Here is a 15,334-nt window from a genome sequence, read left to right on the forward strand (position 1 = left end):
GAATAAAGATTTAGCATGTTAATAACGTTTCTTTTTCATAAAAAGCTTTAAGAGTTTTCACATAAAAATTGCTGAAGCATTACTTTAAACCACGCCTCACGCCATCGTAAAACGATATTCTCTACAATTACTTGTTATCAGAAGGCAAACGGTAGTACACTGTGTTGTGTGAATGTGCTTGTGCCTGCTTTGCATGGTTACATTCCTGCCTTTTTCATACGTTCGCCAGGCAAAAGTCTGACGGATGATTAGTGCGTGGATTTAATATTGTTCTTCAACACTTATTTCCAGTGAGTAGTGAACAATGATCGAAGAAAGTTTAAAGATTCTCAAGAACGCATCCAACAGGTGTTTCAACCGATGGCAAGACCCACAAAATCATGACTGCATCAGTTTCAGGTGATTTTAGGGTTTAAATCTCTATCACTGTCAGTTTCAAATAGCAATAAATCCACTCCCTTCTGAGAGAGTGTCAGTGGTCTGTAATGTCTCTAAGTGAATACGAGTGTTAATCAACTGAAAATTAATTCTTATAAAAAGAGTACTTGTTGTACAAAGATCCCCATTTATTGATTGCCACCACTATAGTGAAAAATACGCATCCGTTGCACTCTACTGAAGCCGGACCTAGTAGTTTGTCGGTAGTCTTGTGAAACGACTACATGCGTTAATTGCTTCAAGCATTAGCTCATTGTAAACAAATACATTCGAAATGATTTACCATTGCTTCTAGTTGATGTTTCTATCAACAACGATTTGGTGATACTCTTTGAACTGGTTAACAAGCGATGTATACTGGCGCATGAAAGAATGCGTTCTTTTTCGTGTACAGCTTGCGTACCAGAAGATACATCTGCTACCTGATAATGTTCATTAAACTTGTGCATCGGTACTGTCACAAATGAAACACAGGTACGGGTTTCTGTCCAATGTAAGTAGTCGGAGTTTACTTACCTTTGTTCCGGAAGTCAGGATGTCCCTGGAAAAGTGAAGAAAAGAGTGATTAGAATAAGGAATCAGTGTATTTAAAAAAAGGATAACGTCTTTAATTCCAAATTGATAACAATACATTCCTAGTGCATAAATTAAAAATAATTTTCATCTAAGTCATGAAGTAAATCGGACGGAGATTGAACAAAGGTGCTGAATAAGTCAGTTCTATGCTCTTTATCACAACAAAAATGTGATTTGTGTTATTAGGAAGAATTGTATGTGTTCGAATATTTTTGAAAGTGTTACTACGTACTTATAAGTTTTTGCGCCGTACACAATGCGAATAAAATTTAAGGCTGAAATTACAATCACTTCACAGCAAGCATTCTACTTTGTGTTGTGGAAATGAATTTTAAATATGCAGTACTAGCATGCACCCTGCGTCGTCCGCGTATGTATTTATTGCAATTCCCTCTGTCCATCTCCTTCTCTGCCTTCGCTCTGTCCACCTCCCCACCTCCACTCACCATCGTTCTTCTCCTGTCCCTCTCCCTCTTCATCTGCTGCTCCACCCTCCTCTCTGTCCACTTCCTCCTTCGCTCGCATCTACTCAACTATGTACGGTACAATGGTATAATTTTGTAGGTACATTCAGCAGCATATGTGGTTAACGTCTGCTAAACGTGCTGCGAATAGAGTTAGCAGCAAAGAAGTAACGACTTAAACGTCATGACATCATGCCTTATGCGACAGCTTTACTGTATGAACAGCGAAAACCTCCTAAGCGATAAACTTATTTCTTTTCATAATTTTGTGGAGGCTGTCAGAGACAAAAAGTCTCGTAAAGGTTTGAAATTATGTATTCGACGATTTTATATGCCTTTTTTTGTAAACAAAACAAAACCGTATAAATTTTATAATTAAATTTACGCCGAGGCATATAAGTCTCACCTTTATCTACGATGATGATGGAAGCAGATGAATTGGGTTAAAATTTGTACCACTGACGGGACTTTTTCCCCATTTTGTTCAAATGTTCAAATGTATGTGAAATCTTATGGGACTTTTCTGCCAAGGTCATCAGTCCCTAAGCTTGCGCACCTAAATTATCCTAAGGACAAACACACACACCCATGCCCGAGGGAGGACGCGAACCTCCGCCGGGATCAGCCGCACAGTCTATGACTGCAGCGCCTTAGACCGCTCGGCTAATTGCGCGTGGCCGTTTTGTTAGATATAGTTCGTTGCGTTTGGTCTAGGCGGATGTCACAAGACATCCGTTCAAGTTGATCGTTGATTGGTTTACTCAGTTTTTTTTTTTTTTATTACAGAGACCAAGCAGCCCTCTGACCGAACACGCTGAGCTACCGTGCCGGCTAAGAAATAGCTGGAATCGAACCCACGACCTTTTTGTAGCTCTTAATCCCGAGAATCTTACGCTACCTCTACACCACAGCTAATTATGTTATAATTTACATTCGATTATGCTATCGACTGCGCTACACATTCAAAGTAGTTTTGTTTGACACCACCGTACTGCTATTATCAAAATGGCTGCATGAACTACTCAAGTCGAGTGTCCTCCCCAATTTCAATTCATGTAAGGTGAAAGTAAGTTGAAATATGAATTGAAGTTTGTGCTGGGGAGGGCACTCGACTTGGGTAGTTCATCCAGCAATTTTGACCATAGTGCTGCGGTGATGTAATAGTTAGCGTTTCTGCCTACTAAAAAACAAGACCCGGGTTCGAGTCCCGATCGTCACACAAATAAGTAATTTCTTCTGCTTCCATCATTATCGTAGATAAAAATGAAATCAAAAAGTAATGAGTAGGTACCCAAATTACAAAGCAAACTCAATAAATCCATTATTCCTAGCAAAGATATACATAAAACCTATCTGAAGATTCAAAGCAAGAGCGTTAACTTTTTAATACATAAGCAAAATGAGTAAATTCATATATCCTAGCCAAATAAATTCAATGTTACTCTGTATTCGTAAAGATAATACTGTCACTTACTAAACAACCTAAAACACATGTCACTGAGTTAAAAAAAACTAACAGCGTCACTTGTTGGTTTTTTAGTGTACTACGAAACCAACACGACGGTTTTATAGTTTCATTATTAGTACAGAAGATACACATATAAAACAAATAGTCGTACACATATTTCACCCATATCTCTAGCGAATTCCGCCCTGCAGATCCTTTTTCACGCATCTCAGTGCTTTTGGCGTCTTCTCCTCTGAACTGTCTGTTGTACAATCATATAATTTTGCTGGTACATGCAGTGGTATGTGTGAATACTGTATACGAAATGTGTCAGGAATACAGTAAGTAATAAAGAAGTAATAAATTAACAATTAGGACGTAATATCCGCCTGAGAGGCGGATATGATTTACGTTTGTTCCTGTAGAGGCGCTGATAATCACCCTAATGAAGTAGCCGGCAACGAGAGGCTCAGTTGTTTTTTAGTTGTTGTGCAGGGAAGATTAAGTGTCTCGTCAAGCCATATTACCCAGAGTAGCTTGCGTCCATTCCAGACCAACGCCACCTTAGAGGCGGATGTTCCAGGTAAGAGCAAATATTTGCCCACCGCACAGACTGGTATCCTCAACTAGCACTATTTGTCCACCTGCCTCTAAGGCGGATATTCCATGTTATTATTTAGGACCTTAGGCGTTTCATTTTTCGTCCCTTGAGTCCGTTAAATGTTTAAGGGAGGTTTTTCGACTATATGGGGTGAATTATTTTGCTCACAAAACACGACTATCAAATTAATCCGTTTCAAAAGACGTTTTAAAATATACCATTGCGTTTCTTTTCTTTGTGTAGAATCATAATTGTTACTAATTGTTACCTTTCAAAATGTTTTCTGCACTATTTAGCCACTTTTCACAGTCATTTTATTATGACATTACTCGGTTTAGCGTTTATTCTAGACTGCTATTTCATCTTATGATGACAGGTAGATAGACCATTGTGTTTACAACTTTTTCTGTAATTTCATTCAGTAAGAAAATTTTAGCATGAATTTTTCCTTACTCAGATTGTTTGTTTTGGAGACTGCAAAGGCTGGAGAAATACCAACTAACGTGTCAAACGGAAGCAGAAGGGTTGCAGAGATGACGGAGGCAATGTTTCCTGAAGACTCTGAATCTGAAGTTGACTCCAGTGACTCCTATGTTCCTGACGAAAGTGATTTGCCGTCATCAGAACATGACTTTGCCTCAGAAATATCTGAAAATGAACTAGATCAGGATATTTTTCAAGAAGAGAATGTGTACAATCCAAGTGAAGTTGATCAGCAACATTCGACAGTGACTGTGAGCAATCTCAGTTCTCACAATAATGTGTCACCTTCAAAATGCACAGAACGTGGCCCTCCAGACTCACCTTTGCCTCTCAGCTCTTCCACTGGTCCACATCAGGACTACGAAAGTGACTCTGTTCGTTATTTCCAAGGTAAAAGAAACTGTTTTACTTGAAGTTCTGTGGCTCATTCTGTTTCTAACTCTAGATCAGTCCAAGACATAATAAAAATTCTACTTTCAAAACCCATTGGTGCAGTTCTCACTTTAGGGGAAAACCCAACTCCCACTGAAACACGGCGCTTGTTTTTTATCGATGACATCATACAAGAAATCGTTCTCAAAACTAATGAGAAATGGAATCAATACATCTGCATCTGAAAAATCCAGAAGATGTTTCTTGCAAAAATACAAACTTTAGAGAGATTAACGCGCTCCTGCGAGTTCCGGTGTTTTGCTGCATCTTCAAATCATCTCGAGAATCACTCGAATCACTCTTTTCTGCGGGCCACACTGAACGACCCATATTTAGATGCGTAATGTTCGAGAATCGTGGTCACGTTTTACTGGAGGGCTGAGGTTTTATGACAGCTCTAGACGTTCAGCTCGGCTAGAAACTGACCCAGCAGCTACAACAAGTGTCATTTATCAAATACTGATGAAGAACTTCGAAAATAATTATGCTATTGTATGCATGCGTTGATGAAACATTAGTACCATTTAGAGGGACGGTGCTTTTCAAAATGTATGGAAAATGGAAAATGGAAATGAAGTCCCATGCTTCTTTACAGAGCGTAGGGGAACGATGCGGGAGACCCGCACCGCCTTACTAGGCAAGGTCCTAATGGAGGTGGTTTATCCTCTTGTCATCCATGCACCACAAAGAATATACTAACTCAGTGAGTGGAGAGCCAAAAATCATCTCAAAGCTCAATGCCACAATATTTGGTGTTGATGTAGTAGACATGAAATGCGGCAATTACTGTGCCAGTCGAAGAACGTGTCTACGGTCACTGGCTATTTTTTACCATTTCATAGCCGGAGGTGATTCCAACGCATACACAGTTTATTCACGCTTCAAAAAAGACTACACATCAGCCTGGACATTCTGTTTCAAAGGATCACGTTCAAGAACGTCTGAAAATACCCAACATTACCGACGAACTGAGCAATCTGATCAGTACAGCTGTTACAGAAAAAATTTGTTCGAAATTTGGGTGCTCTACCGGTGCAAGTACGACCTCATCACTAACTGCAACTACTATGAAGAGTGATAAGCTTCAAGCACGATAAAGTTATTTATATCGTCCTTACCAGATAAACAGGATGACTTCTTACAAATCCATCGAATACATTACCCCAGACTGCTAGCAGAGTTCCAAGAAATTGTGTAATGTTAACCTTATGAGACTGTGAACAACAGATACAACGAAGCAGATTTATTATTTTTCGTTACTGACAATGTGTCTGAACAACTCTATCTGTGACAACAAGCTTTGATACCTTGCATCCTGATCAACAAAGCATTTGTAATATGCTTGTAGAGAAAGATCTGTTTTCATTTATTGTAATTTCTTAAGGTTTTCCAGTTGCTAAATGTTATTTCACAATATTCTATTCTTTATAGTACTGATCTAAGCGATTTTAAGTCAAACAACATTATAAATCTAAAAAATGTATAAGACTGATAAAGGAATGTTTTAGATTAACGTATTTTTCTTTAAATATTTGAATTGTCCTTAAGTGTCTGAATTTCTATTCTTTATTCACTCTCAACCATTAGATCAATGAGAATAAAAATGGTACAATAAAATTCATAAAATATTGATCTATGCCTCACAGGCGGATGTCCTCGAGAACGCCCTGCAAAATTATGTTTCTAGCTAAGTGTTAAAGCGTCATGTCTGATTCGAAGGTTTTACTGTATGAACAGTAAAAATGTAGTAAGCGATAAACTTTTTTCCTTTCATTATTTTGCGGCCGTTGTCAGCAAGAAAAGGCTTCGTAAAGATTTGAATTTATATATAAGGTTTGTGGTAAGACATTAAGAGCACTCTTTCTCAAGTACTTTATGAGTATAGTCTGACTACTTACGAGACATGAGCTACGTTCCCTGTTCACCCATCAACTCACCAATTTTATCCCATTTTCATGAAATGTATTCTGTACGGTGCGCAAGCTGCTCTCAAGTTAAGAGTGAAAACACCGTAAATATCCGTGTAGCAGCTTTGGAGATTAGCATGTTCAAAGAAAGGCAGACACGACGGTTTTACCGTTTTATTATGAGTATAGATGAGGCTGGATTACCTAAAACCTGCATATGATTTGAATTCGTGATAAATTCAAGCTGTTGGAACGAGATCTTCAGATTATGGGAATATGCAGACAGGCACGTAATTTTGTTGTATGTTTCATCCTCCTAACACTTCTATCAACCGACATATTGAAGCAAGTATGAGTCTTTTCTTTTTTTTTAATCGGACAATACACCTTCATTTGAGAACTGCTGAGAAACCGAGTGAGTGATACAGGAGCTGTGGCTGAAAGGCAAAACTGCCGGAATCGCCGTGTAAACCCCCCATTCGACACGCAACGTAAATAAAAGTTAACGTATTAATCAAAAATAGTCATAATAATCCATTACTGTATGGGTAAATGATTGCCGACCGATGACTAGAAGCAGTCACTTCCGTTACATATATGGGAGTGTGCGTACGGAGCTGTTTGGAGAGACGACATAAAACTAATCGAAGGAAAGGCATATATCAGATAGATTCATTGGAAGAGAAAAAGCAGCTCACCTACGAAGAAAGTGCTTACAAAACCCTCGTACGACCTGTACCTGAATACTCCTCATCAGTCTGGGATCCATACCTGGAAGAATGAGTAGCAAAGATCCAAGGAGCGGCAGTGTGTTTCGTCATAGATTCGTGTAGTAAGTACGAAAGCACCACAGACGTGCTCAACCAACTGGAATAGCAAATGCTAGAAGAGAAACGTTGTTGCAACGGCATGGTTTACTGCTTAAATACAGAGAACATAAGCTGCTCGAACATTGAACCAATGTATTACTTCCTTCTACGTATATCTTGCGCAAACATCACGAAAATAAGATTAAGCTGATTCGAGCTCACTCCGGGGCTTACAAACAATTATTCTCCCTATCCACTATTCGCTGCTGGAATAGGAGTAGCCGTAGTTTTGACAGTGTAGACAGTTCATACAGACACGTTCCTTGTGTGGAGTTGTCCTGTTGAAAAATGGTACCACGATGATGTCGCATGAATGGTAACACATAAGGGCGCTGGGTGCCCGTGATGCACCACTCTACCGCCAGGGTTACCTCAGCCGTGACCTGAAGCTTTCCCCGTTGGCTCCCCATACCTCGACTCCAGAAGTAACATCGTCTTACCTATCCAAATCATTGGAAAAAAGGATCACCTCCAAGCTCGTCTACGATGTGATCTGAGGAAGTGCAGAACAGCGATTCATCAGTGAACGTAATTCGATGCAATTCACCAGCAGTCCATGCCTGTCGGTTACGGTACCAATGCCGCCATTTGTGTTGTGGTGTTCACAGCGTCCTACACATGGGACGCTAATTCCACAGTCTGGCCGCTGTCAGAATCCTACCGATACTGTGATGACACAGAATGTTGCAGTGACCCCATTACTTCTTATCGGAAGGCAGGCACGGATGTGAGTGGGATTCGTGTGCACAAAACGGCGATCCTCCCTTACGGTGGTCTTACGCAGCAGTGCATCATCTGGTCAAGTGGAAACCTACAATCTGGCCCCTTTCAAACTCTGTCAGGTACTAATGATCCCGTCTCACATGAGTACGCGGCCTCTCCGTATCCATAACAGTCATCGCTCAACATCTGACGCATTTCACGCCCCTTAGGTACCCTACCAGTCTTCGTAAGAACACGAAACGTGTATACCACTAATATAGCCTGGTGGCAGCCCCGAGTGTCACAAAGAATTGCAACTCCAATCGTTTACACAGCCGCCAACGATGTGTAAGCGTACAAAGTTACACTGACATTCTACCACGTGCTCTGGGGGCTTCACTTTTCTTTTTTTCGGGCAACGTATTTCACAGTACTCGGTGGACTGTAGGAGGTATTAGTAGCTGGAAGTATATGTGATCCAACTACTCCACTGTTACATAAATTTATGTGTAAGAACAAGAACAGAAACTCATTTGCTGTGGGGCTCTTATTTCAAATGTTCCACTCTTACAAAGAACTCTCTAGATCATTCAAGTGAAAACCGGTAGCGAAAAACAGGCTGAATATCATGCGCTACAGAACGCTTGTCCGCTGGAAATAAGTTTTCATTCGTTCAATTGGAATCCGGAGGCAACGTCAATAATTTATTTAAGAGCCGGCCCCACGCAGGAAGAAGTTTCTGTTGCGGGCGGGAAAGTCGGATAATGAGACGGGCGCCTGCTGTGACGGTCGCCATGGCAACGCGCGCCCGCCGTCAGCCCAGGTGTGTGACGGCTCCGTCTAACAAGCGCGCGCCACCTCTCTGAAATATTAAGGCCGCGCGATCGCTAGTGGCAGGTGGCAGGCGGCTGCTCGGCTCGCCTATTTCCAGTTTAAGCCTATTCCCCTCGGGCATTATTTTCGTGAAACGTCTTTATACTGCCGAACTGAAGCATCCACTGACAAGTCGGAAAGGCAGGCAACACAAAAGGGCGGAAAACCAGTAGAATTGTATCCTATACTTGTCAAAGAGAAAATCGAGAAATGGAGTATCTTTTCCCTATCATTTTAATCCTTTGCGCATATCTGCGTAAAATGAAGATCTGTCACAGAAATCTTGTCATAAGATACAGAGAAATCGAAAAAGCAAGATACGTTGCCTACGTAACTGCGCCCGGAAATACCAGTGCATCTATCGCCTGATGAATGTGTTTGTCGTCTATTTCACTCAAAGTCTCTTCGAAAAGAAATGAGAGGAAGAACAACCCGTAAACTCTATATATATAAGGCAATATTTCGACTGACTGACTTATTCACTGACTCATCATTGCCCAGCCCAAAACACTAAGGACAGAAACTTTAGATTTTCGGAGGATGTTTATCTTACACTGTAGGCGTCGGTCAAGAGGGAATTTTTCGCTATTCCGTCCCTAAGTGGCTGAAATAGGTGATGACAACCTTTTTGAAAACATGTCACTATTAAGGCAATTAGAAAGGCAGACCACGAAATCTGGTATTTGGTTACTCATTCAGAAACTAAAGAAAAAATAATTCAAATTTTATTAGAAAATTACTAAAGCATTTCTAAAGCTACGTTAACGAAAATTAGTATTTTACTTCTTGGTAGGAAATTAAAAAATTTGTGTTTCAGTGTTTTTGGAAAGTCCAACCCTTAAGGGAGTGAAATAGAGGGCGAAAGTATATATGAAAATATTTCATTATGAAACCATTTCCAAAGCTGACGCTATGAAAAATTATTATCGGCTTCTCTGTTAGACCGCCTGGAGCAGCCGTGCGGTTCTAGGCGCTACAGTCTGGAACCGACCGACCGCTACGGTCGCAGGTTCGAATCCTGCCTCGGGCATGGATGTGTGTGATGTCCTTAGGTTAGTTAGGTTTAATTAGTTTTAGGCGACTGATGACCTCAGCTGTTAAGTCGCATAGTGTTCAGAGCCATTTGAACCATTTGAACCTTCTGTGTTAGAAATAAAAAAGTACGTATTTGACAGCTTTTGATAGTTCGCCAGTAGGAGATGAAAAAGAAAATGAAAAATTTTAATAAAATATTCGATTAAATTTTTAAAAAAATTAAGCCTATGAAAACTGGTATTTCACTTCTCGGTTAGATATAAATAAAGTTGAGTTAGGGAGATGAAAGTTTTGATGAAAATATCACCACATGAAAGCAAAATTCATGATCATCAAAAATCTTGGCTTCCAGCCCTCAAAATCGCTTTCTGGTCACTAGTACTTTCAAAGAAGACATTGTTTCTACAGCCTTAATTTGCATGAAATGTATAGAACTTGTTGCAATTTGCGAACAACATAAAAATTCCATAAAAGGAAAGCAAATAAATAAATAAAATAAAAATCCAAGCAGACCATACAGCGAAGCAGCGGATGAATAAAGTATTAGTGGTGTGCTGGTTGACACAGTTATATCGATTAAACATCCAGGTGCAACGTTGCAAAGCGATATGAAATGGACCCACTACTTAATTTCGATTGTAAGGAAGGATAATGGTCGGTTAAGCGCCTATTTGATTTTCTATACAAACTTACTGTTCTCTCAATCAGTCGGAAAAATGTAATACGTAAACAATCGTGGGCCCACAAATTTCTTATTTTATTCAAGCACTACGATAGTAATTTTTGCTAAGTGTTTAAGGATACCTTACAAAAGAAGGAATAAATCAGGAAATTCTGCTGAAAGTATTGAGGTGTAGGAGTAAAACAGAAACACCAGTCGCCATCTCTTGTTAATGAATAGGAGGGGTATTTCACGTCTGAGAAAATGGATAAATTTGGTAGCTGTATTTTTGCACCTCTTTAATTCAAAATCCTATCCAGCAGTTACTCCTGGAACTCGGAATATTTTCATGATTTTCCAGTCATTCTATTTTCACTGATGATATTTTCACTGTCTGTGTATAACGAAAATCTGAACTTAAGCAGACTTGCAGACGGTTATTATTTGGTCGACACCGGACAGATGGATAATGAGAGATGTCAAGCACAAAAAAATGCAAATACATCCGTCTGTTATCACACGGCTGCTTCCTTACACCATAGCAAAATAGCCTAGAGGCAAGGGAACTGGGCTCTGGAAGATAGGTTCAAATCCAATAATCGGTAACGGATCAAGTATATAGCCCATAGGTATAGCTCTGTTGCCAAATGAAGGACTTTATTTAGCAGTGTAGAACTTTTCGAAAAAAACCTTCAATCATCACATGTATGCATACATACGGATCTTTCTACAGCTGACACGAAACTGTTGTTTATCCCAGTGTTCCCCAACCAGTCTGAGATCATTACCTCCCAAGTGCAACAAGTGCAATCGGATAGTAGCTAGTTTAATCCTTCCTTCTCCCCCCCCCCCCCCCCCACCCCCAATCATCAACATTACAGCCTAGATAAAGTTTAGAATGAACAAAAAAAATTTTTTTAAACTTACAGTTTTAAAACAACGAAAGATAAATGATGTTCACTTCTCGCGTATGTTTCATTAAACATCGTACTAATAAGTCAGTGAGAAAAATGGTACTAATTATTTTTAGTATCCTTATACACAGAATCAAGTAGCAATTCTCAGTGCATGCCGAGTGTTACAACTCCTTCTCAACAAAGAAAGCTAACTATCCATTTGGAGGGTAGACATGCTACCTTTGCACCACACCTTCTAGCGATACTTACTCCACTCGCACACAACGCTCCAATTTAAAATCAATCGAATTAAAATGTGTGTACTATACTTAAGCCAACTGTTTGTAAATGACTTCACTGGTGAACTCCTTACTTCTGAGCTGGCAGGAGTTGGAAGACTTCAGCCTGCCAGTGCTTTCTGTGTGACCAAATAAATGATAATAATAATAATGCAGTGCAGGCCCTACAGCAACGTAATAACCAACACAACACGTAGAAGGGATTTTCATGTTAACATTTAAGCGTATGTGATGTAGGCCTGTTTTTCTCAGTTTTACTGGCTCAGATGATTCGTGGTACAAAATGTGTGAGTAGTGTGTGGACGATGTGAGGAAGAAGTTGCTCATACATTCGCTCCATAAGCTGTAACGTCCGCCACATTGCGTCACGCCTTAAGGCCAGTATATGACAAAAAATTAATTACTGGTAGGCTATGTAATGAGTGTCGTAGTCTTACGAAATAATGATAAAAATTATAATCTATTAGAAATCATTTACTTTCGAGTCCGAATCATAATTTACCTTTTGTTTTTACTCCTAAGAACATTACACGCTTCCCCTCGGGATTAATTACTCAGGTTGCGAACCATTGGTCTATCTCTATCCTTACCAGATAGGACTGACGGAGTACATCTAAAAAGTTCAAAGAAAGGCAGCACGTTTTGTATTATCACGAAATATGGGAGAGAGTGTCACAGAAGTGATACAGGGTTTGGGCTGAAAATCGTTAAAAGAAAGGCGTTTTTCGTTGTGGCGGAATCTTCTCACGAAATTCCAATCACCAACTTTCTCCTCCGAATGCGAAAATATTTTGTTGACACCGACCTACATAGGAAGGAACGATCACCATGATAATAAAGCCAGAATGAGATTTTCACTCTGCAGCGGAGTGTGCGCTGATATGAAACTTCCTGGCAGATTAAAACTGTGTGCCCGACCGAGACTCGAACTCGGAACCCCGAGTTCGAGTCTCGGTCGGGCACACAGTTTTAATCTGCCAGGAAGTTTCATGATAATAAAGAATTATGAAGGTGGTTCGACGAACCCTCTGCCAGCCACTTAAATGTGATTTGCAGAGTTTCCATGTAGATGTAGATCTTGTTCACTGAAATAAAGAAATCCACTGCTGCCCTCATGGCTATTGATACAATTTTGCATTTATGCATAATTTCAATACGGGTAGAATCGCCGTTGTTTGTTGTACAAAATAGATTCCGTAAAGAAACGTAATTCATTCTTGCTTCGGAAACTCAAACAACAAAAGAAGCTGACAGCTACAAACCCGTTGCTATTTTTTGGACATCTGATTCATGCAACGCTTACTGGCAACCTACTCGACCTAGCGTCCTTTGAACTTTTGACCTAAGATGACAGTTTGTATAAAATTTCCTCTTTACGAGAATTGTCATCACAAACTGCAAGAAAATGTCATGTCGCATTTACTTCACAAAATGATACTAACATTCCTTTCTAGTTGTCAGAGGCATCAAGGTCAGTTTACTTCAAAAGCAGACTGCAACTTATGCCAAGGCAAGAAAGAAATCATCCCACGTAATAGCACACATCTGTATGTGGAAAATGACTCTAAGAAAGCGAAAATGCTAAAATGATGTTGAAGAAGTGTCCGTAAACTATTTCCCTAATGGTGCTATTTTCCTTGAGCCACTGAACAAATGAGGAGTCCTTGACTCTAACGCAAAACTGTAAGCGTTTTTAAAGGGTCAGTACGCTTCAGAGTTGTAAAATAGCTGAAGCCGTCGCAAAGAATCTCTCTGAATGCTTAGACTCCCACCTATTCTACTTAACGCATCAAATAAATCACCGATATTGACGTTCTTTGGGCTACCATGTTATTAAAATTCCTTAATCCTCCGACGTCGAGGTGTACTCACTTCGGGAACACATACGCTATGATTAGAAGAGAATATTAGCTGGAAGGTGGATTAAACTTTAAGGTCCCGTCGACAACGAATTCAATGGAGACGCTCAGACTGAGGAAAGGTGAGGAAGGAAATTGACCATACCCTTTGAAAGGACCCATCCTGGCATTCTACATAAGCGATTTTGGGACATCACGAAAAACCTAATTTTTATGACGAGACGGGGATTTTAACTGCCATCTCCGGAATTAAATGGTCTACATTTGAAAGTTTCGTGTTAAACGTCACTTTCAATGTTTCTATAGTATGATTTCGGTATCTCGCGAATTGGTCTTTGCTGATATTTTTCAAAGATGCTCTGTAACCGTTATTGGCATGTACACTGTAGATTCTTTGAGTTGATGCTCCGAGATGCTGCGGTGGAAGCCAGGTCACCTTTGACCGCTTCCGGGCGCTTTCAGCCGATCAGCGCGCTTACCTTTGAAAGTACATGACCAACTATCTCAAATTTCCAGGCATCTTCCGTATTATAGCTATTTTTAAAATCCTTCCGATTCCCTTGTTGGCTGTCTGTTTCACCCACGTATTATGTCAATGATTGCTGTTATAAATATTAATTCCACGAAGTGCTATCGATATTTAAAATTCCCTGATTGACAGATCTTGAAAGGTTTTCGTACACTAATCGCTACTGTTGTCGATATATAGTCTTTTTATGATAGTTCATCCAAGGGCAAAAGAGGGTTTGGTTCTAGGTAATGCAAAAAAGACACATATTACTTACAATAAACTTCATTACCGGATAAATATACTGCAAAGCAGCAGTTTGTACACACAGTTCTTCGAACAGGTTTTGGGCAAGCTGTTCCTGAATTTACATCACAAATGAGCTCAATTACACACTTTTTCACTCTAAAAAATTTCTCTAGTTAGTGGACTTATTACAAAATATGATAGCGCTTGATATAATAAAAAAATCCAAAGCAAATTTTATGGGTGAAATGTCAAAACCTTTTGTAATAAAATCAGGAGTAAGACAGGGATATGGTTTATCACCCCTACTTCTCAATCGTGCATTAGAGAAGGTAGTGAAAGAATGGAGAAAATCCATCAATACTAAAGAAGAAACCAAAATAAAATCCACACAGACTGTCTAGCTTTTGCAGATGGTATGGCATTAATTACTGTCTCACTCGATAGTGCCAAAGGACAAATCACAGAGCTACAAAAACGAGCAGACAAAAAGGTTTAGAAACATCATTTGGAACATACTTCAGGACAAACTTCATGATGTCTGTTCAAATCTTAAAATTTAGAACAGAACAATGTCCAAAACAAACTGTTTTGTATATATAGGAGAATGGATAGAAAACGTATGTAGCAAAAAATGCTTTGTCCTAGAACACAAAACGAAGACACTACCCAACAGTATTAAGGCCTGAAACACTGTTTGCAGCAGAAATTTAAACAAACAAGTTTTGGGGATCCTGAAAGTCTGACAAATTTGAAAGAAGAATTCTAAGGAAGATATTTGGAACTAGAAATAATAGTAACGTTGAATACGAAGTAAGATCAATCAGAGAGCTCTATTTGAAAATGGTAAAGCTAACTGATGTATGAGGAAAAGGAGACTACAGTTGTTTGGGCTCTTATGCTGAATGAATAATAGCAGACTAACCAAGCAGATTTTCAGCTTGTTAAACAGCTACAAATCAAAAGCGATATGGTTCAACGAAATGAAACAGATAAAAAGAAAAAAACGCTGGTACTGGAATACACATAATAGATCGC

This window comes from Schistocerca serialis, chromosome 1 (genome assembly GCF_023864345.2).
Source record: "Schistocerca serialis cubense isolate TAMUIC-IGC-003099 chromosome 1, iqSchSeri2.2, whole genome shotgun sequence".
In the NCBI taxonomy this organism is placed as follows: domain Eukaryota; kingdom Metazoa; phylum Arthropoda; class Insecta; order Orthoptera; family Acrididae; genus Schistocerca; species Schistocerca serialis.